The sequence below is a fragment of the Myotis nattereri genome (assembly GCF_964212035.1).
Source record: "Myotis nattereri genome assembly, chromosome: 6".
Classification (NCBI taxonomy): domain Eukaryota; kingdom Metazoa; phylum Chordata; class Mammalia; order Chiroptera; family Vespertilionidae; genus Myotis; species Myotis nattereri.
Window position 1 is genome coordinate 93,280,131 of NC_138081.1, and position 22,812 is coordinate 93,302,942.

The 22,812-nt window shown below is 44.8% G+C and overlaps 1 protein-coding gene across 3 annotated transcripts in view; it reads right to left on the reverse strand.

Annotated features, from left to right (window-relative positions):
- CNKSR3 (CNKSR family member 3) overlaps nt 1-22,812 on the reverse strand; it is a 76,704-nt gene that overhangs the window by 36,434 nt on the left and 17,458 nt on the right. The window lies entirely within an intron of this gene.

The following is a 22,812-nucleotide window of genomic DNA, read 5'->3' on the forward strand; positions in this document are numbered from 1 at the left end:
GTGGAGGCCACGCAAGTCAGCAGGCATTTACGGCGATGCTCCGCCTGGGTCACAGGGGCTGAGTCTCAGCACCCGGGCCACCCAGGGCGTGGGCAGAGGGGCAGCACCCATCAGCAGCAGGCAGCTGTGACAATGACCAAGGGCCAAAGACAGCCTCCCGAGAACTCAATGTCCACCACACACAGACGGCTGAAGTAGGGCTTGTGGACGCTATATTACCTACCCACAGTCACAGAGCTTACAAGATGCCAAGAGAAAGATTTTTATAGCAGAGTTTTCTTCAGCTTCATACAGAAGAAAAGAGATTGAATTCAAATCAAGGTCTATTTGACAAAAGGCCCACTCTTTTGCATTCTACCAGCAAATACAGGGTTATAAAAACGCCTCTCCAACCATCTTCCTAAATTATCAGTAAGAATCACGGAATTTTAGACATACTTAGAAGGTACTTCAGATCTCAATGAGTCTAAAAAGTTGGGAAAGTATGGACCAAAGATGAATTCTTTTGAATTTTACCCTAAATCACTTACTAGTGCCCAGTTCTAAGCCAGACCATGACCAATATCCCACACTCCTCTCCGTCAGGCTGTTCTCTTCCCTTGCCTATTGTGATGGCTGAATTGTGTCTCCCTAGTAGTCATGTGCTGAAGTCCTAACCCCCAGTTGCTCAGAACATGACTATTTGGAGGTAACATTTTTAGAGAGGAAATTGCATTAAAATGAAGTCGTATGGATGGACCTGAATCCAGTATGACTGGCATTCTTAAAAAAGAGGAGACACACAGAGTGAAGACCATGTGAGGACACAGGGAAGAGGCCGTCTGCAAGCCAAGGAGTGAGGCCTCAGAAGAAACCACCCCTGCTGACTCCTTGATCTCTGACTTCCGGCCTCCAGAACAGCAAGAAAGTAAATTTCTACTGTGTCACCCACCCAGTCTGTGGGGCTTTGTTATGGCAGTCCTAGCAAGCCAACATAAACCCAGTAGCATTTTAATTCATATTCACCCACATGTGATCAACTCTTCCCTTAAACGAAATAAACAAGGTCCAGTGACCAACTGAATTGAAATTTGTGTTCACTGTGCCAAACAGTTTCCATGTGCAGAATAAATTAGTCCGTTATAATTAAAGTGAAGAAACTGTGTACAATGGAAGTTCATTAAACTTCATCCCTGAATAAGAAGAAGTAGAAGTAAAGATAAGGCCGGATTTCTCTTTCAACTCACTGTGAAAGTTTCACTGAAGAAGCAGCATTTCAGAAGTAGCTTTAGAGCTAGAAGGAAAAAGTTTAGACACAGAAAAGAGGCTGAGATGGGAGATGGGATGATGATTCCGAATAGGACGAAGGGTGCAAATGATCAGAGATTAAGAACCGACAGATACAGAACATTTGCCCAAAAAAGGGGCCGGAATCTCCTCGAGGGCTCTGAGGGAATATAAATGATCTCTCCTCGGCTAATCAAACGCTCTCCGACATGTAGGAGAATTACCAGGCAGAAACAGCCCATTGCTTCCCACCCGAAAACAGAACCCAGGGTGAGCTAAGACTTTCCCCTCACGGGACACATATGTGAATACACTAGCTTTTAAAGAGTATTGCCCCGTTTCATTATTCCAATACGTTATGGCCTATTGTTCGGTTATTCTATTGTTTCAAAAACAATTAAACATTTATAAATAGCTGAATCAAACTATTATGCAGTCCCACAAAGAAGGGAAACAAAACCCCCAATTTCAAGTAAACTGGGTTTACTGCATCTGCCATAAACCCTACACTCTTACCTATTGGCCTGTTTGCCGGTTCTTTAGCTTTCTGTAAAGGGAACTTACAGAAAGGCTAGCAGGACTGGGAGAAACACATAATTAAGTAAAAGGAAATTAAACACATTCCATTTACACAAATTAACTTAAACAGATAATTCAATGTGAAAAGAATCACAAAGCAGAGGCTCCCACAGAACGGGAGCCAGAGAGGGCCAGACTTCCTCCACCGCCACCAAGCCTGGCTGCAAATAACCCTACGCTTCCAAAGAAGCCCCACGTGCAGAAGGAAAACAGTGTTCTATGATTATGAAAAACACTGTCTTATGATTTATATCAGAAAATGGCAGGGCAGCAGCTAGGAGCCTGATCTGCAGCCTCAGTCCCGCTTCTTGCTAACGGGACTCCTGGGGCAAGTCCCTCAGCTGCCTCATTTGTAAAACAGAGGTAATAATACCACCTCCTAAATGGACCTGTAACAAAAATCAAATGTTAAGCCTGGATGGCGTGGCTCAGTGGTTGAGCCTCCACCTAGGAACCAGGAGGTCATGGTTCGATTCCCGGTCAGGGCACATGCCCGGGTTGCGGGCTCGATCCCCAGTGTGAGGCGTGCAGGATGCAGCTGATAAATGATTCTCTCCCTTCCTCTCTGAAATCAATAAAAAAAATTTTTTTTAAATAAAACGTACACTAAAGAGCCAAAGGCCAGAAGGAGCCCTACAGCTTAAGGTACCAGCATCCTCTCCAGGGCATCGCCATGGTGCCGCAGCAAATGCAGGTGAAGGACGCAGAGGTCTGCATCTGGTGGGAACACAGGAGGCTTTCGGTCTCAGCCCTGCAGAACTAATGTCCAAACAACTTCTAGAGTCTTTCATGCAAAATACAGTAAGATTGGTAGAGCTTACAAATACTACGGATGAGAAGGAATCAAGTGTTCCGAGACGTAAAATTAAGAGGGAAGCTAAACATATAAAATGATAGATATTATAGTAGCAAAAGGTTAAATGTCACTTACTGCATGGCAGATACCTTTCCAAAACGGAATGTATATAAATCCCTTAATCTCCCTAATGTCCCCACATAAGTGTCCCACTTGGGAGATGAAGAGCTGGAGCACAGAGAGGGGAGGTGACTTGCCCAGGGCCACACAGGACCAGGGCTCACACCCACAGGGACGGGCACCAGGGTCTCTGCTCTGCACCTCCAGATACTGCCTGTCCATCCTCCAATGCAGAATGGTCAGAGATGTCCTCTTAACTGACCCAAGGAAAGTAGAGTTTTATGGGACAGGAAATTGCACAAGTCATTAGCTGACTTAGTTTACTGCCCACGATGGCCCTCAGAAATTTTAATGGCCATGTAAACACCATTGGGTCAAATGAGAAAATTAAGAAACCGGGACTCCAGCTCCTACATGGGGAGTATGTTATCCACGAGCGGTCGGCAGGATTTGGTGTCCTGCGCTCCTTATTAACTCTCCAAAATACAGGTGAGACTGATGGGCTCTATTTTTCCCCTAAGAAATCTGGATGGAATTCTTTTGTAGCCTCTTCACTTTTGAATGTGGCCCTAAAACTGGTCCTTTAGGCCAGAGGTGACCAGACAGGGTAGTGATACACCAATAAAATTGGTGGCCTTTAAAGGATTAAATATCTGTGGAATTCACAAACCTCTCCACCTATATTTCCCAAAGTTATTTTCCAAAAACCTGAATTTAGAAAAAGACATGCTTCTGTATGCCATGAGCATCCCAGACAATGACAAAGGCAGAAGCAATACTACGAACAAGAGAGAGAAGTCGCTGTCAGTGCAGGTGCACACCTACGTGTATATCCTGAGGCTACAAAAAAAGAAAAAAACAAACCCTGCCTGTGATCCACTCCCAGGGTAGAGAGCAGTCCACTCACTCGGCTCCTGTACCGACTTGCATCCTACCACAAACAACAACGAACGCAGCACCTGCCCCACCGGAGCACGCTCCAGCAACGAAGCTGCAACACGAGGAAATACCAGGAGACTGGAGGGTCCACTCTACCATAGCCTGGGACTCTGGCTTTGCCCTAAGACAGTGAACTGAGAACTCCCTGAAAGAAAACTTGTGTGGGGAAGGGACAACGATGAATGAAGAAAGATGTATTATTAAGCTATTCTCCTCCACTTTTTTCGGGTTTTTTTACAGAGGGTCAGAAAGTCTGGGAGTGCTGCTCCATGAAAAAGAGTTAACCAGCCCTGACTGGTTTGGCTCAGTGGATAGAGCGTTGGCCTGCGGACTGAGGGGTCCTGGGTTCGATTCCGGTTAGGGGCATGTACCTTGGTTGCAGGTACATCCCCAGTAGGAGTGTGCAGGAGGCAGCTGATCGATGTTTCTCTCTCATCGATGTTTCTAACTCTCTATCCCTCTCCCTTTCTCTCTGTAAAAAAATCAATACAATATATTAAAAAAAGAAAAAGTTAACCAAAGAGAACAGGGTGGGAATGCAGGAAGCAGGTACCAGACAGAAAGGAGGAAGAGGAAGCTTTGGAAAGTAAATGCTACTCTGCTTCCACTGAGAGCCTAAAGGGCCTTGACAATCATTCCCAAGACCAGTCCTGAGGTGAAACAACAGGCACGGAAACCTTTTCCATGGAACGTCCTACCCCACCCTCACCAACCACCACCACCACCAGCCCAAAACTCAAGGATATTTCACTCAAACCACCTCCATCCTTTCACTTCCTTGTTTCTTGTTTTGGAGAGGCATGGCAACACCAACGAAACAAAAGCTTTCTGCTTGGGGGTTCTAAAAAAATGAGATTTTCCCTAGAACAAAGATTTCCATCTGAGTCAGCTTCGAGATATATATATAGACTTAGCATCAAGGAGACACTACCCTACAGCACTTGTGGGAGGAGGGGGGCTTATGAACTCTTTCAGGGATTCCCATGAAAAATATGGTCAGTAGGTGGTCCTGATGAGGGCCCACTGATAGAATGACATTTTCTTCTCATGAGCTTTAAAACATCCATTTAGTCATCCAAGCAAAAACCATAGCTCATATTCCTACGAGGGAATTTTGCACGAGGCTTATGCCTGATAGAAAATCACACATCTGGGCTGATATTTTTCTATTAAAAAGTAAGCATTTAATTTGAAATTTATTTTTATGATTATTATTTATGTACATTCTGCCAAAAAGTAGAAAATGACATGTGTATACAGAAGACTAGAATAGTGGTTTAAACTCAAGTCTCAAAATTTGATTAAGAAACACAGGAAATGCTGGGATATGCACTGTACTAAATGTTCATCTCTCTAGAAAAGTCTTCAGCCAGATCTTTGCCTGGCTGACTTTCTTAGGTACTTATGGTCTCAACTCAAATATCACCTCTCAGTGAAACACTCCCTGACCATTCAATCTAAAAAAAAAGTCCATCTATGCGCCAACTAATGATTGTTGTCACGAACTCAACGCTAACAGAAATCCCCAGTTTGGGTGTGGTGAAGAAGGAAACTGTTCAGGACACACAGCTCAGTAGTGACACAGCACGTCTATGAGAACAGCACAGCTAGGGAACAGCTCAACTGTCAAACAGCACGGCTGTGGGACAGCAAAGGTAGGAGGTGGCTCTCAGACAAGGCCCAGCTCTGCAAGAAGTCCTCCATGTTTCAGCTGCAGCTGGGGAAATGCAGTCTTCGGTCTTCAGTGGAAAGGGCCAGAGGATAGCTGACTTAAAGACACACACACACACACACACACACACACACACACACACACGTTTCCGCCCCTGGTCCCTGATGGGTCCGCTCTCATGCAGATGTGGATTCCAAATCCTCACAATTTGATTAGTCAGTCCCAAAAGCCATGTCCTGATTGGTTTGAATGGAGTCACTCTGATCGGTTGTAAAGATGCTAATGGGAATATAGCTGCACAGCTCTGATTGGACAGGGAAAGTCTCAGCCCTATTGGTTGAAATACAATTCCAGAAACTCCTTCATAAGAAAGGACTGGCTCAGCCAGCAGGGACACAGTGCTGGCAGGCACTTTAGTGCAGGCTGCTCTCTGAAATGCAGCTTGCATGAGAGGCCCATTTTAAAACAGCTGGTAGGCTCTGTTCTCACATTTGAGCCCAGTCAGACACTAGGAACCTTTCTTGGTAGGTATCTTTGTTCTCACATGTATCAAAATCACTTCCTATCATATCAACCTTTTATTTTCTTCTTAAAACATCGCTATCTGAAATGACCATGCTTACTAGGCTAATGGTCTTCTTTTTGTCTCCTCCCTCTAAACTGCACCATAAGAGTGTCTTTGTTGCCAAAACCGGTTTGGCTCAGTGGATAGAGCGTCGGCCTTCGGACTGAAAGGTCCCAGGTTCGATTCCGGTCAAGGGCATGTACCTGAGTTGCGGGCACATCCCCAGTGGGGGATATGCAGGAGGCAGCTGATCAATGTTTCTCTCTCATCGATGTTCATAACTCTCTTTCTCTCTCCCTTCCTCTCTGTGAAAAATCAATAAAATATATTTTTTTTAAAAAAGAGTGTCTTTGCCTATATATCTCCAGCTCCGTGAACAGACTCTTGCTCATAATGGACATTCAGAAAGTAATTGTTGAATTAATGAAGAAGGAATGGATCCACACACTCCAAAACAACCAGAAAATACAATGGATATGGGTGTCAGACAACCTGACTTAAAACCCAACTTGACTTCTTAACTTCCTGTGTGTCTAGGACAGCTACTTACGTTTATACCTCACTTTCCCTAGCTTCAAACTAAGATAATGTGAAGTACTGTGCTTAAGAGTGCTTTGTAACTTATGAAGTACTCTAATATTGTTATTTAAGACATCTTGAGTCAATATATTTATGAGTGGCATCAAGGAAAGTATGGATAAGAATACAAGTAAGTGAGTTAATCTGGCAAGAGTAAACATTTTCATCTTCCACCCCATTTTGCAACTATGACCTTGGCCAGCTACCGCTCAAGTGTGCGACAATTCGTTTATAAATTATAGTACAAAGTATAGTGTAAAGACCCAGCTTCAAGTTCCTACTCTACCATTCAACTTCGTTAAGTATCGACCTCCTCTATTATATATGAATAACCCACGTATCTTAGAGGACTACTGTGAAGATAAAAACATAATGTTATGCTTTGCACAGCGGGGCAGAACCCACCCATGTCAGTCTATGTTAGAATTCTGGCTCGAAGGCCACATGGGCACCACTGGATAACGTAATTGGCAGTGGTGACAACATAAAGGCTTCTATAAACAGTTACACATACATAATTCACATACCATAAAATTCACCCATTTAAAGTGTACAATTACGGGATTTCTTGTATGTTCAGAGAGCTGTGTGACCACTATCTAATTGGAGAATATTTCCATCATCCCAAAAAGAAACCCATACCCATTATAGCAGACACTCTCCATTCCCTCTTTCACCCAAGCTCTGCAATCACTAACCTTCTTTCTATCTCAGTGGGTTTGCCTATAATGGACATTTTGTACGAAGCCTTCAGGTCTGGCTTATTTCACTTAGCACAATCTTTTCAGTTTACCCATATTTTAGCATGTTCAATACTTCATTCCTTTTTTTGGCTATCCCATTGTATGGTTATACCATCATGTTTAATCCATTCATCAGCTGATAGACACTTAGGTTGTTTCTACTTTTGGCTATTATAAATAATGATGCTATGAGCATTCATGTAAGATTTTTATGTGAACATATGTTTTCAATTCTCTCCAGTATATACCTACCTAGAAATAGAATAGTTGAGTCATATGGTAACTCTATGTTTAACTTTTTGAGGAATTGCCAAAATATTTCCCAAAGGGACTGCACCATTTTTCATTCCTACTAGCAATTTACGAGGGTTTCAATTTCTTCATATCTTCACCAACACTTGTTATTATCCATCTTTTTTATTAGAGCCATACAAGTGGGTATGAAGTAATATTTTATGGTCTCATCAGATTTTAACATCCAAATTTAAAATAGGCCCTTAGACATAGAAACCAAATGCCAGAAAGCAGGGGGGAAATCCAGATTACACCAAGGCAGTATTCCCAATCTTCATTCATTCTAGAACCAACTTTCTGATTTTGCCAAATTTGAGTGTCATTTCTACTATTATGTATTTAGGTTTTTTTAAATATGTTTTTATTAATTTTTTTAGATGGGGGGTGGGGGGAGAAGAATAGAGAGATAGAAACATCGATGAGAGAGGAATATCATCAATATGCTGCCTCTTGCATTGCCCCTACTGGGGATCAAGCACACAACCCAGGCATGTGCCCTGACCGGGAATCGAACCAACGACCTCTCGGTTCCTAGGTCAACGCTCAACCGCTGAGCCACACTGGCTGGGCTAAGTAGTTATTTTTTTAAAAAAATGGATTTAAACATCATTGTTAGTCTTTAAATCACTGCTATAAATTGGTATCACTTGCCATAAATAGAAAGTACCACAAACATAAATATGAAAAAATAATTAGCTGGATATAATTGTCTCCCAGGTCCTGCTTCTTCATGTTAAAAGGGAAATTGCAAGTGACAGGTGTTAAAGAAATGTTAGTTGCAGTCTTCCTTTGAATTAGTCAGACAATCTAAAATCATCTCTCGGGCTATCACAGGCTCCTCATCTTGGAAGATGGCTGTAACATTTCAGGAAATACCTTTCGTAAAAAAGAAAATAAAAAAATCAATTCCATAATGATAATTATACTGGGGGTTTTGCAAGGACAATGCCCCCAAACAACTGTCATATTTGGGTCGCTCGTTACACTTGGCTGAGGGGTGTCCCTTCTTTGTGTTCAAATTTCCAGTAAGTCTGACCATTCTCTCGCTGCAAGCACCTGGCTCTTCAAGTTTCAACAAAAGCAACTTTCAGAACAAATATACATAATACAGATGAAAATGAAGAGCACCTGCCATTGGGTAGGCAAGCCCAGGCAACGCGACCTACAATGCGACACTGGGCCTGACTGACAGCACTGGCCCCAAGTGTAATAAAAACACAATGCCTGATTGTGATCAAATTCTTCCAGCATCCCTCCTCCAGCCTGACGAACACACAAGTGAGATAAAAAACATTCAGGGACAGCATAATTGGGCACCTCCAGAATGAAGACTAATTATCATCTGTCATCATCCAAGCTTAATAAAATACTAAATAGCATCATGCATTAAAGAAAAAGAGTGAGTGCTACATTTAAAGATATTCCACTGACTCCCTGGTTGGACACTCCTACTGAGCCCTCAGCTCAAACATTCCTTCCAATGGGAATACTTTCCCGGCTCTCAACACTAAATCTCGCTTATTATGAATCATGACACCTCTGCTTTCTCTTCATAACACATCTCACTTTATAACTTAACTAGAGGCCCGATGCACAAAATTTGTGCAAAGGGCTCAGCCCTCACAGCTGCGGCAGCTTGCCTCAGCCCTCACAGCCCCAGCTTTGTCCGGGAGGTTGTCCGGAAGGACGTCTGGAAGGTCGTTCGGCTGTCCAGTCTAATTAGCATACTACGCTTTCATTATTATAGATATTTGCATGGTTGGTGTCTGTCTCCCCAACATTGACAAGCTCCAGGGAAACTAGAACCAGGTTGGTTGTGTCTATCATCATACCCTCAATATCTAGGACCGTTCGTGGCATAGAGTAACTACACAAGAATTATTTGTTGAATGAATGAATTCAAAGGATGTCAAAGTTGTTATTCATTGTAAGGATTCGCCATGTTTAGAATGACCACTGAGAGTACATTTCAAAAAGGCAAAAGGACACAGGGCAGGAGCTCTTCAACTTCATGAGCTTCCTGCTGACGGACCACAGTCCAGTCCATCCCATGCAACAGAAGCCTCCCTTTCTTCCATGTAATTTCCAAACAACTAAGTTAGATTCTTGAGTCTATTGATGAGCTGCTATGAAGTTTCTGCTGGTTAGTGGAGAAGGAGTTGGTGACAAAGAAGGGAAAAAGGCAAGAAAATGAAAGTTTGTTGAGTGCTTAGAATCAGTCACATATTCCTTATTTAATCAACAAAAATTGTTATCACCATGATCCAACTTAGACTTGTAAAATTTAGTGACTGGCTCAAAGTCACACAACTAATTAGTGGTCAAACAGGAACAAGTATCCAGTTCTTTGTAAGTTGAAGAAGCTACACAAGTGACATAGAGAACATACGAGTTGGAATAGGCCTAAAAGAACAGACAAGGGTTAGCTGAAAGTGGGACGGGAGGGCATTATAATACAACTACTTGTAGAAGCTAATGTTTATTGACCATTTCCCATGTGCTAGAAACAGAATCAGAGCATCTGACACACTTGATATAAACTCTATGAGGCAGGCATTACTATATCCCCATTTTATAGAGTGGCTTAAGAAACACAGCCTGACAAAGGTCAGATCACTGGTACAGGTCTGAGATCTGAACCCCAAACTGTATGAGGTTGTAGGAGAGCACTTCCCCCTCCTCCATCTCTCACCATGATACTGGGAGAGAGCAATGTGAAGTAGGTCTCAGAGGAGAAAGGAGGAAATTATGCAGTGCATGCATTTAGTAAGTGCCTATTATGTATCAAGAAGATGCATGAAGTGTGGTGAGCAGAGGTGGATGACTTAGCCCCGGCCCTCTAGGAGTCTATATGGGTGAAAGAGAAGGAAGACAGAGCAGGTCTTAAGAATGTAGGGTCTGGAGCCAAGTCATCTGCATTCAAATACTGACTAGTTATTCAACCTTGGGCAATCACTTAATTCCCCTGTGACTTAGCTTCCTCCACTACGAAATGGCAAGGATAATAGTACCTGATGGGGCTGTTATAAAGAAAACTGGGTTAATAAATAAAAGCCTTAACGCATACCTGGCACACAAAAAGCACACACAAATACTACCTATTATCATACGCAGAACTAATGAAAAACAAGGTTAGATGGAACAGGAATGGCCAAATCAAAGGACTATGGAAGGCACGGGGATTGCAGTAGTATCTGAAGAATGTGCTAGATGGACAGAGGCTGGGTAAAGTCAGAGACTCCCTCGGACAAGCCTCTGAGCAATCCGTTGAGAAGTGATGGGAGCCCAGGGCACATGGGAATGAAGGCATCACAAGAGAAAAAAATGGACAGGATCAGATGACAGACTAGAGATGTCATACGAAAGGCAAAAGTTAACCAAAGAGTTTGAACTAGGTTAACTGTAAGAATTCAAACTCTACCCAGACTGAAAATGGCAACATAAGAGGGTGAACAGATCTGAAAAGGGAGAGAAGTGTAGGAAGAAGATGAGGTAATGCATTTCCTCTTGCACCTGCTGAGCTGATTGTAAGTGAGTCAGTAAGTGGGCACAGCCTGTGGGCATCAAGAGGCTCCAGACAGGAGCCCTGAGTAAGGGCTGGTCCAAGAAAATGATACCATTTACTGAGCATAGTCTAGGCTTCTATAGTACGTGGTCAAATGCAAGTCTCATTTACCTTTCTAAAGCGTCGACAAGATCAGTCTGATTATCTCCCTGCCTTTTATGAGGGAGTGGATGTTAGAGAGACTCAGAAAAATTGCTGAAGATGACACCCCCAGAAAGTGGTAGAACTGGTCTTGAGCTCCAAGTTCATCCAACCCCAGAACCCATTGTCTTCCCACCCGGAGGCTCAGAGAGAGAAGCCGGGAGAATGAACAAGCTCTCTTGAGAACAGAACAAATCAGAGTTGCAACACACACCTGGCCCTTTTCCACCTCCCCAGCCTGGGCATTATGCTCCTCCTGGCCAGCCCTCCCTCGCTTTCTGTAACACAGCAATTGTACTCATTAGTCAAGATCCAACACCAATCCTCCCCACTCCGTGAACCGCCCCCTCCCCACGTGGAAGTGATCACCGGTCCTGCTGTCCACCCCACCCACCTGGCGTGTACAGACAATCTTGAACTCAGGTATGCTAACCTGGACACCACATGCAACACCTCTGACAAACAGGGCTGATCCCACTGCTGCACCTTCCCTGGGGCCTCTTCCCATCAGCTCTGAGTTATGTTGGAAGCTGTCCCTTCAGTTCAAGGTCAGCCTTTAACTGATTCTCTTCCATTACTTCCTCTTCCAAACTAGAATTTGAATTTCTAGGAAGAAGTCATTTCCCCACATTGCTCACAATGCCTTACACATGGTAGATGCCCAATAAATTATCATCGTTATTGAAGATAAAAAACAAACCTTTAGTAACAGCTCCAGCCACCTCACCTCACACCACTGGGAACCCAATGGTAAGCCAAGAGCCCTCTAGACAAACAGTGTAAGAGGCCTGGGGGGTTATTTTTCACTCTGCAAACCCAGCAGTGTGGCCAATAGAAATAACAGTATAATTTTGTTCAGATATGGATGGTTTAATATTAGGGAGAATTGAAAAATATAAGTCCTTTGTTCTTTGAGATGTTAAGCCTAGATGATAAGTACATTCACAGGACTCACCCAGGACTTCTCACACAGGGCCTCACCCAAAGCCTATTTAATCTCGTTTTAGAAAGCAAGTAAGTTATTCTGTTTCCCAGCCTTCAGAGAGACAAGTTGAGTCAATTCAAGAAAGGCACACGCGGGGTGCTGGTAGGAGCATCTGCTACCTAAAAACCCGGGGCAGCTGAAAAGATGACATTCCAGAGTCGCTCACCAAGAGAGACACAGCGTCACTACATTATTCTTTCGGTAAACAAACGCTTCAGTAATTACGTAAAATTCATGGAATGTTGAATGCACTCTGTTTCTGAACACAAGAAAGTAAATCATTTGTTTTAGAACGATTTCTAGCCAAAATGAGTGGAAAATAAAAAAATATCCAAGTCTTAAAGTGATAACGTTCAGTTAGTTACCAGGAAAATTTATGCATTGGAACTCCTCCAAGCCCAGTCAACAGGCTGGTACATCATATCACTTATCTCTGAAAATGTGCAGAATGTTCACTTTCTTATCTTTTTTCATTTTGCAGACACCCTAACTGCAAGACACAAATAGGTATGAGATCGGCTATCACAAAGTCTATTAAAACCTATTTTTACATAAGGAACTCATTTTGTTTCAAAGTATTCAATGCATTTCAAAGGAAGATCATTAAATTGAGATCAAGTCTATCACTGAATTATCAATAAATGAAAAAAAAATGATCACAATCATGTGCCACTTCATAGGGATACATTTCAAGAAATTCAATATGAGGCAGTTTATTCTTGTGTGAAAAATCACGGAGTGCCCTCACACAAACCTAGATCGTGTAGCCTCTCCACACCTAGGCTGAATGGGACAGCCTGCACAGCATGTCACTGCAGAAAACGACAGGAGACTGAATCAAGCACAAGAGAACATGCCTCTTCCAAGAGACACAGTAAACATGAGCTCTATGCGGGTGCTACTGGTATAACACTTTTACAGAAAACTTGTTTTTTTATATATAAGTATAAAGCGCACACTCCAAAATAATGATGAAATGTATAGTATAGTAAATGCACGAACCTGTAGCACAGACATTTATTACCACTATCAAGTATTATGTTCTGTACACAGTGGTCTGTGCCATGCTGCCAGTTAGCAGCTACAGGTATGTTTAGAGCAGCAGCATCACAAACACGGGAGGAACGCGTTGTACTAGAACACGACCATGGCGACATCACCAGACTATAGGAATGTTTCAGCTCCGTTATTATCTTGGGGGACCGCCACAGTATATGTGGCCTGTTGTTGACCAAAACATCGTCATACAGCACACGCCTAGGTAACATGATGACATCTTGACCTCTGTTGGAATCCTTGGGCAGCTATTGGTTTTGCAAAACAGGAAAAGTAATTCTCAGAACTTCTCTCAAATTCTTAGAGTTTTAAAAACATCTCCAGTAAAATGAGATTGATACCAGCTACTGATAATCAACCAGGTGGGCAGAGCTTGGGCCCATCCAAAGTGGCCCGGGGAGCACGACCCCTGACATGCTTCCTCCCCTGACCCTCCATGTGCAAGGAGCTCCCTCCCAAAACACTTGGCATCGCCTCGATGTGTCATTCATTCTACTCTTCCTACCTCCCAACTATGCTCATGCGACCCATTTATTCCCTCTGATGCCTCCCCAACATTCAGAGGATGAAGCCCCAACTCAACACTCAACGGCCGGCACTTTGAGGCGCTGGAGACGGTTCAGGCCAGAAGGAAGTCAGTGCTTTTGTGGGGCTTCCATCCCAGTGACTGGACCCAGGCAGCAATCACACTAACCCCAACCTGTAACAGGTCAGTGCTCAGTGCTAGGAAGAAGGGGAAAGGAGATAAAGTATCAACTCATCATAGAAGGGCCTCGCAAGTGAGCAGGGCCAAGTCCTAAAGGCACTAGCAGGACCATATGACAGGCAAAGGCCTCCCAGGGGTGGCCCGGGGTACCTGGCCGAGTTCCACGCCCATCCTTCTCCCTCTCGCACCCTCCAGCTACAGCCTCCCCGAGTTAGGATTCTCTCTCCTCACACACCTTGCCGCTTCCCACTTTCATGCCTCTGCAGGCCTCCTACGCTCCTATCTGATCTGGCAACGGCCTCGCGATCCTCCAAGATTCACCTGAAGCTTCTCCTCCGCGAGGGGGCCTCCACTGGGCCCCCGGCCACACCACCTCCACCCCGCGGGGCCCATCACCCCCTCCCCGCCCCCTGGACCAGATATTCTGATTCATGTCTCTGGCTCCTCCGTAAACCCGAGCTCCTTCAAGGTCCCTCCGCACAGCTACACCTTGAGGGACGGGTGAAGGAGTGGCTAACATGCACGTCCTCTTTGGGGCCCTCTCTGAGACCTGCCCATGAAGGAAGCGTAAACCCACGGGTGCCCTTTTACTTAAACTCTCTGCAAAACTGACTTCTGTCTTCTTCTTGAAAGCTGCACGTCTTAAAAGTTTTTTTTAGTTTCTTCCCCTATAAAATGATCTTGACACCTGGCCATGTGTCACGGCTCTGAAGCAGCTCTAACTCCGCAGTTGGGAAAACATTATGCTGTGAAGGAAGAAACCCTGTCTGCCAAGGCACTAAAAGGGTTGCTCAACATATAATGAGAACAGCAGGCTGGACACAACGCCAGCGGCTTACAGTCTCTTTTACGGCCTGGGATGGTTTTCACAAAACGTTCTTTTTCAGGAGGGCAAACGGTTTAAGACGGGGAGGATCACGCACCCTTGTTTGGCTTTTCTTTTTCTACAGCTACACCCCGGACCTTGAAACCTCAGCCTATCCCTTCCCCAACCTCCTGGGACCCAAGCAGAAGAGCAGGTGAAGAGAAGAAAAATAACGTTTTAAGCAGAGACCAGGACACAAGACATATGGCTCCGGATAAAGGAGACACATTCAGGGGAAGAAATCCTTCCTCCGGTACCGATTCCTCGACCCTTGTTTTCGTTTCCAACTTGTTTTCAACGTTGGGCGACTCGAAGTTCTAGAAGGGAGGGCCTCCCGGCACAGGGCACGGATGCTGGATTCAGAGTCAGCTTTTAGCTGCGGGGATGTCAGCGAGGTCTCAGGAGGACCCGCCTGGGCCACGCGGCCAGCTGGCCCTCCTCAAGCCCTGAAACGGACGAGCCCTTAGAAACAACAAAGGCGAACTTCAGCCGCTCCATCCCAACTCCAGCACAAAGGAAAGAGGAGGGGGAAATCGTTTCCATATTTCACATAAACACGCATCTGACTGCAGCCGCGAGGAATGCATGAGTCAAACCAGGGCTGACAATGATTACCGCACAGATCGAGCCCCTGAGAAAAAGCCAGGCGAGAATGTGCACCGTGGAACTCAGAGATGGACTGCGAGAGGTTGGTGTTGGCGGATTTCAAAACGGCATTTTTTAAAAAGAACGTGTCCTTCCCCGTGGGATTCTACATTGATTGGTTCAAGAGGAAGCACCTGGAGGAGACTTTCCAATGTCAAACTTGGGCCAAAGTAATCTGAGACTTTGAACTTGTAACTCACTGTAACTGTCTAGTGCCCCAGACTCCTGACGGAGGTCGACGGGGGAGGCAACTACATCACAGCGTGGCTGCAACTCCAGGAGGGAGATTTCTGGAGAAGGAAACTTTCTCTTTGTGGACTGTCAGCCTCAGAAAGTTGCCCCTGGTGAACGATGTTGAGCACCAAGCACCCGAACGTCTGGGGCTAGGCCCATCCCACCTCATGACAAAGGGATAGAAAAGAAAAGAGAGAAAGAAGTCACAAGTACCTTTCCTGGGCCTTTCTGTATTCTGTACCATCAGCTGGGCGCTCACTCCCATGTCTCAATCACCCTCATAATCACCAGGGGACGTCTCAGTAGCCCCATTTTGCAGGTGGCAGCTCCACAAAGCTGTGTTCAAGGTCACGGCACCAGTAAGCATGGGGGTGAGGCTTTTCTGCCCCAGCTGGCTCTGCCTTCCCTCCACTGCAGGTGACGCGCCCGTCCTGGAGTGTGACTTCCCCAGGAAAGTCAAGCCTCTAACTGGGGAGTGAGGGGTCCCCAAAAGCAGGATGGAGATGGGAAACAGCTGTCTCCTTGATTTGTTCTCTGTGTAATCAGATTGACTGGTGCTTAATAAATGAACAAATGCAGATGTAAACCCATGTTCACCATTGAGTGGGCATGTGCCCGTCATCCACTGTCTAAGACGGCGGTTTTCAACCTGTGGGTCGCGACCCCTTTTGGGGTCGAATGACCCTTTCACAGGGGTCGCCTAAGACCATTGGAAAACACATATATAATTACCTATTGTTTTTGTGATGAATCACTATGCTTTAATTGTGTTCAATTTGTAACAATGAAATTGGGGGTTACCAAAACATGAGGAACTGTATTAAAGGGTCGCGGCATTAGGAAGGTTGAGAACCACTGGTCTAAGAGGTGGAACTCCTAAACTGTAAATAGCAATTTCACATCCCCCAGAAGATACACCATGTTCTTAACTCCTTATGTCCCACAAAGCCCCCGTTTCCTTGAGACCCAGGTTACAGCGATGAACTGGGTATGTGCCATCATGTCTAGAGAGTATGATTTCTTCAGAAGGCCGTGACTTAGGCCCACATCCTCCCGAAATTTGAAGGTCCTCCTAATGTTTATTTGATGAGAGTTAGTTCCAATAAGAGACCTAAGTAACTGACCATGAACGTCCACCTGCCCTCTGGAATGTCCCTCTTCAAGGCAGCAGCTGGCAATTGGAATATAAGAAATGCGTTGCCTTCAGGAATGGAGAAGATTAGGAAAACCAGCTCATGTTGCCATGTGTCCTTCATAATTACATCATTTTTAAGCTTTTATCATTGTATGCATGCCTGCGTTATTTTTTTAATATATTTTTACTCATTTCAGAGAGGAAGGGATATTGATTTCAGAGAGAGAGACAGAAACATCAATGATGAGGAAGACTCATTGACAGGCTGCCTCCTGCACACATGCCCACGTTGGGGATCGAGCCAGCAACCAGGGTCTGTGCCCGGACCAGGAATCAAACCGTGACTTGCTAGTTCATAGGTCGACGCTCGACCACTGAACCATCCTGTGTTATTTTTAAAAGTGAACTGAAGACCAGGCTCCGCTGGCTTTGAAAGCACTGAAGAAAAAGAATGGCAGCAGGTGGCTGGCATATTGTCAAGCTGTGAAGGCGCCTTCCCCCTTTGTCTAAACAACAAGCACGGAGGTCATGATGACAGCATTCCAGCAGCGACCGCTGCTCCTGCGACAATTGCTATTGCCCTTCGGGGAGCCGCCCCCAATGCCATGGGCTTCAAGGGTCTGGCAAACTCAAATGTACAAGATAATTTTACCAAGTTGCCATCAAATGCTTCCTATGATGTCAGCAGGCCATTGATATCATCAAAGCATTGACCTGACCCATTTCCTCTCCCAAAGGGTTTCCCTTATCAATTCTGGGTCCCACTTCCCAGCATAAAAATTCCTTTGGGTCAAAAATTGATCAACCTCTCCTAGGCTTTGCAACATTACAAAGCAAGCTTTGGAGAAAGATGTAAGTCCCACATTCACAGCTCTCATGATTGTATATGGTGCCACCTCTCACTTTGATATGATCCTGGCATAAGAAGAGGCTAAATATTTGTCGAAGCAGAGCTGAGTAATAAACTCTCCGAGCAAGAGATCAGTCCTCTCTCGTCAGGCTGACCCGAGATGTTCTGCCAGGTGCCAGCCAGCCTGCCATAAAGCAGCCCCCGTCTGCGCTCAGCACCAATGTGGGCGGGCCGGACCCGTTCCTGTTCTTAGAGGCACTTGGATTCATACAACCACTCCTAAAGTACTGATGAAGTTAACTAAGTTTCATTATCTAAAAATCACTTCTAAAATGTTCAAGGTTTAACTAAATGGAGTGAGGTGGAAAGGTCTTTAAGATGGTATTAAATGCAAAATAAAGAACTATGGATCGGGTTCAAACTATGCCTGAGTCCATTTATAGCAATGGAAATAATTAAACATGAATATGTATAAACATTTATGCAAATGCCTAGGAAGGGTTCTGTTAGGTGCTCACACACAACTCTGAAAAACAAGAAGGGTTCACCAGGGAGGGGGAAATTAGATATTTTTTAAAATTATTTAGAGTTATAATGGTTAAATATTTTAAAAATAAAGTCTGTATTACTGCACAAATAAAAGTAAAATCAGGGCCCCCAGAGGTTTAATCAGTGAGGACTTTCCATTCATATTCCTGAGATGAGCAAGCTGCTCCATGAGGCTGCATTTCTGCCGGCCACGTGAGAGGCAGCTGCTTCCTATCATTCCTTATCTGTTTCCTCCAAGGCCGAGAACACTGAAGGGAAGTTCTGTCTGGTTCCGGAAGCTGAACCTGCAAACCTGCATCCACACCTTCACCCCCACGGCCTCCTGGGAGGGCAGGAAGGCTCCAGACAGGACCTCTGCCTCTAGGTGTCTGAGCTCCAGGCAAAGCATGATTCCTGAACCTTCTTCTCCGATCCCATCTCAGCCACGGAGCCTCCGGGCACCTGACACACACACTCATCATGACACCAGCCCTCACAGTCAAAGACTTTTCACATTAGCCCAACAAGAAATTAGAGGATTGCAGGTGAACTTGGGAAGCCTCTTCCCATCTGAAGAAGGCTGGGGAGGGTGGACAATGTGAATACAACCTAAGTGATGTCTGCCACTGGCCGTGATCCCATTACCAACTTCCCCTCCAGCCCTGCCAGTGGACTGCTGGGTTTCCTAAATCTCTTCACCTAGAAGGCCCCACTCTCAACCCAGTTCTTTATCCTTTAAAACCATCCTCACACAACTAACCCTGAGCTACACACACACACACACACACACACACACACACACACACACGGCATTCTGTGCTCCTCTGAACACCTCCTGGACCTGCAGACATGTCCGTTATGGAATGTGCCACACCCTGTTGTGTAATAATTCATGCTGGCATCTCCCTGCTAGACTGAGAGCTCCTGATCACCAGACCCACAAAAGCCGACACCGCGTCTAGTCCATTGACAGTTAACAGAATTATGGATCTGGGTGCCCATGCTACTGCTGGTGGGTGGGACCTACAAGGCCGTAAATCATATAGGATTTCGAGGTGGGGGCCATGAGGGTGAGGTTGGGAAAATAGGATGATCAGAATCATTTGGAACTAGGAATTTGGCGAATTCAGTTCCAGTCTAGCTCCTGCCACTACGTCTCAGCCAAGAGAATCTCTGGGCCAGTTTCTTTATAAAATGGAACAATGTATTCATGCAAAAGCGCATGTACTGGGACTTTATGATCCAGGGTTATCACCAACCCTCAAAGTTCTCGTTAGCGAGGAAAAAATCATGGAACTCACAGCGCTGGAACCACAGTCCCAGGAGAGGACAAGAAATAACCCCATTTTCCTAATATGCAGGCCATCTTCCGGTTCACAAAACTAAACAGGATTAGCACCTTAGCACCACCGAAGACCTAATAGTTCTTTACTATGAGGATCCTCCTGGTCTCCCTGACCTCAAACCTAACATGATTTCCCCCTATACCTTCCCCCAAATAAAATGAGGAAAAGTATGAAAATGAAAATAAACTGCTGTTATCTGAATTGAGGCAAAGGCCCCTGTTGCAACTCTGAGCAGCCAAGGACATGGAAAGCAAACCCTGGCTCTTCCGGGCTTGCAAACAGACCGTAAATCAGCCACCGGGCCTGGTGGCTGCCCCTGGCCTGGCTGTTTCAGGCCCTGCAGGGGGGTGGTTAGCTTGACTCATCAGCCCTACTTTCTTAGAAAGCTCAATGGCCAGTTCCACGGAAGACAGAACCGCCAATTAGCTTGGCTATTAACTCTATCCTATGGAAATTTCCATGGATTTTTGCAGCTTTTAAATTCCGTGTACAAGTTTGGAAATTAATAGCATCTAGAATTACTGTGCATTAAACTATTCATTACGGATATACACAGAGTTCTAAAGCCATAATACTGTTGAGGTATAGATATCTTAAAAATATATGTATTTTTTAAGGACATAAACATAAAATAACTAGGCAAATACATTAAGTTGGAAGTTGATCTAGAACAGCGATTTTTTCAACCGGCGTGTCACAGCACACGGTTGTGCCACAAGAATTTTTAAAACATGCAATGTACCCTGGCCAGGTGGCGCAGTTCATTGGAGCATCGTCCTGTACACCAAAAGGTTGCCGGTTCAATTCCTGGCCGGGGCATATAACTAAGTTTTGGGTTACATCCCTGGTCAGGGCACATACCAGAGGCAAATGACCAATGTTTCTCTCTCTCTCTCTTTCCCTTCCTCTCTCTCTAAAATCAATAAACATATCCTCGGTGAAGATAAAATAAAAGCACTGCCTGACTAGTTATTTAGTCAGGGGCACTGACCTCCTTCCCCTCAGGCTGTCAAATAAAAAAATGACAACAGCCAACACAACAATAACCACCCAGTGTGAATGAACCCAAATTACACCTTTTTGTTTGTCAGATCGACAGAAACTAGAACCTTATTTTGGTGTGCTGCAAAATTTCAGAAATTAGTTTACGTGCGCCATGAGATGAGAAAGGTTGGAAATCACTGATCTAGAAGAAAGTTTCTCAAGGGAGAAATGGTGCTCTTTGGCTAACACACAGATCTAGCCAGTTTTAAGGCAACTCTTCTATACCAGTCACTGCCGCAATCCCGTTCAGGAAGCAGGCACACACCGACTAAGGTGCACAAACGTCCCCAAACCTCCGTCCGCGATGCAAAGGTGCCTCATAGTCTATTCCATCTATAGAAAAGCAAATCAGGTAAATCCTTAAGCTTCTTCTGTAACTCCCTACTCCTCCCAAAGCAAACAGCAGGTGTGAGGCTTGCTCATAACCCTGATCCACCGTGAGCACTGACAGCAGGTTTCACATCAGTCCAGGTGCCCACCTGCACAGGTGCCAGCCTGCACAGGTGCCTCTTCAAGACCAGTGGGGACCATTCTTTCTCCCCTTTGCACCTGTCGCCTCAAAGTCCTTTGAGAAGTTTGCGACATTCTGAGATTTTGAAACTGGGGGAAGCCATCTGGTAACTAAAGCACAGAAATAATCCCCGTTCTGAGAGCTATTCCCACAGTCCGTACAGCAGCAGATCTTACGAAAGAACTTCTTGGCTCCAAGAAGAAACCAAGCGGGTTTCCTTAATTGGGCTTGGCGAGAAGGAGCGCCTTCCGTGTGGGGCTGCGGGCCAGATGATGACAGGGGACTATTAGTCAGTGGAATATGTGCTACACCGTGGACACGCCCAAGGACGCCTGCCACACTCACTCGTTATCAACAGCCACCGTCAGGGAGGCAGGATATGCAGTAAGTTGTGAAAAATTAATCGTGATAAAACAAGAAATATGACCTTAAAGAGCCTGAGCTGGTGACAACCTTCCTCTTGACTTTACAGATAACTACTAGCATCTGTCAAGAATCCGAACACTACCTGAGGGGAAGAACCAGGGAGAGCGATTTAAGAAATCATCTGCATCTTGAAGTTTAAGAGATGGAATTGGCATCTCTTTTCAAAGTCACTGATATCAGCATACTCCCCAAAGGGGAGTGTGACCCAATCTTCTCTTTACCATTCTTCTCACCAACTTGTAATTTACCAATGGTAAAGGGCAGGGTATCTTCGTTTAATTTGAAACTATTCTGTAGGAAATGTGAATTTTCTCTCCCATGATATTCCTGTAGTCTATGCAACAAAACAATAGCTAGAGTTTTCCTAAGCACTGACACGTATTGTGGTCAATATTTCACCAGTATTCTCTCACTTTTACCCTCAACATAAACCCTAAAGGTTTAGTACTAGTATGACCCCAAATTTGGACATAAGCTAGTTGACTAAACAATGCCACACATATTGGCCAACATCACACCTCTATAAAGATGACAAAGAATTCAAACTTAGGCAACCAACCCTGGTCTTAACCACCGTCTATACTACAGTGGCCACAAATGTTTAGAATGAGGAATGGGCCCGGCCGGCACGGCTCAGTGGTCAAAGCGTCAACCTATGAACCAGGAGGTCACCAATTCAATTCCCAGTCAGGGCACCTGCCCAGGTTGTAGGCTCAATCCCCAGTAGGGGGCGTGCAGAAGACAGCTAATCAATGATTCTCTCTCATCATTGATGTTTCCGTCTCTCTCTTCCTCTTCCTTCCTCTCTGAAATCAATAAAAATATATTTAAACATAAACAGAATGAGGAATGGCCCACACACAAACACAGAGTATACAACTGAAAGACAGACAAAGGGGGGAGAGAGGGAGAGAGAGGTTATGCATGCATGAATACATATTTTTCCCAGGCAAAATCCTTAAGAGTAAAACAGTTATCCTCCATCCGGGCAATTAACTACAAGGGTATGCTCCTCCCTTCATCAGAGCAGACACATTCCCCTGAGAACCCTGCCTGCCAAGCGTTACTTTATTGCACAGCCCGAACCTAATTTGAGTAGATACACAGATACCATCCATCCCCGGCCACCTCAAATGCAAATGTTCATCCTATCCTTTGGCTATGGGATGAAAACGCTCTTTTTAAAAAGAGATTTTTAAAAAAGTTTACATGGAACAACAAA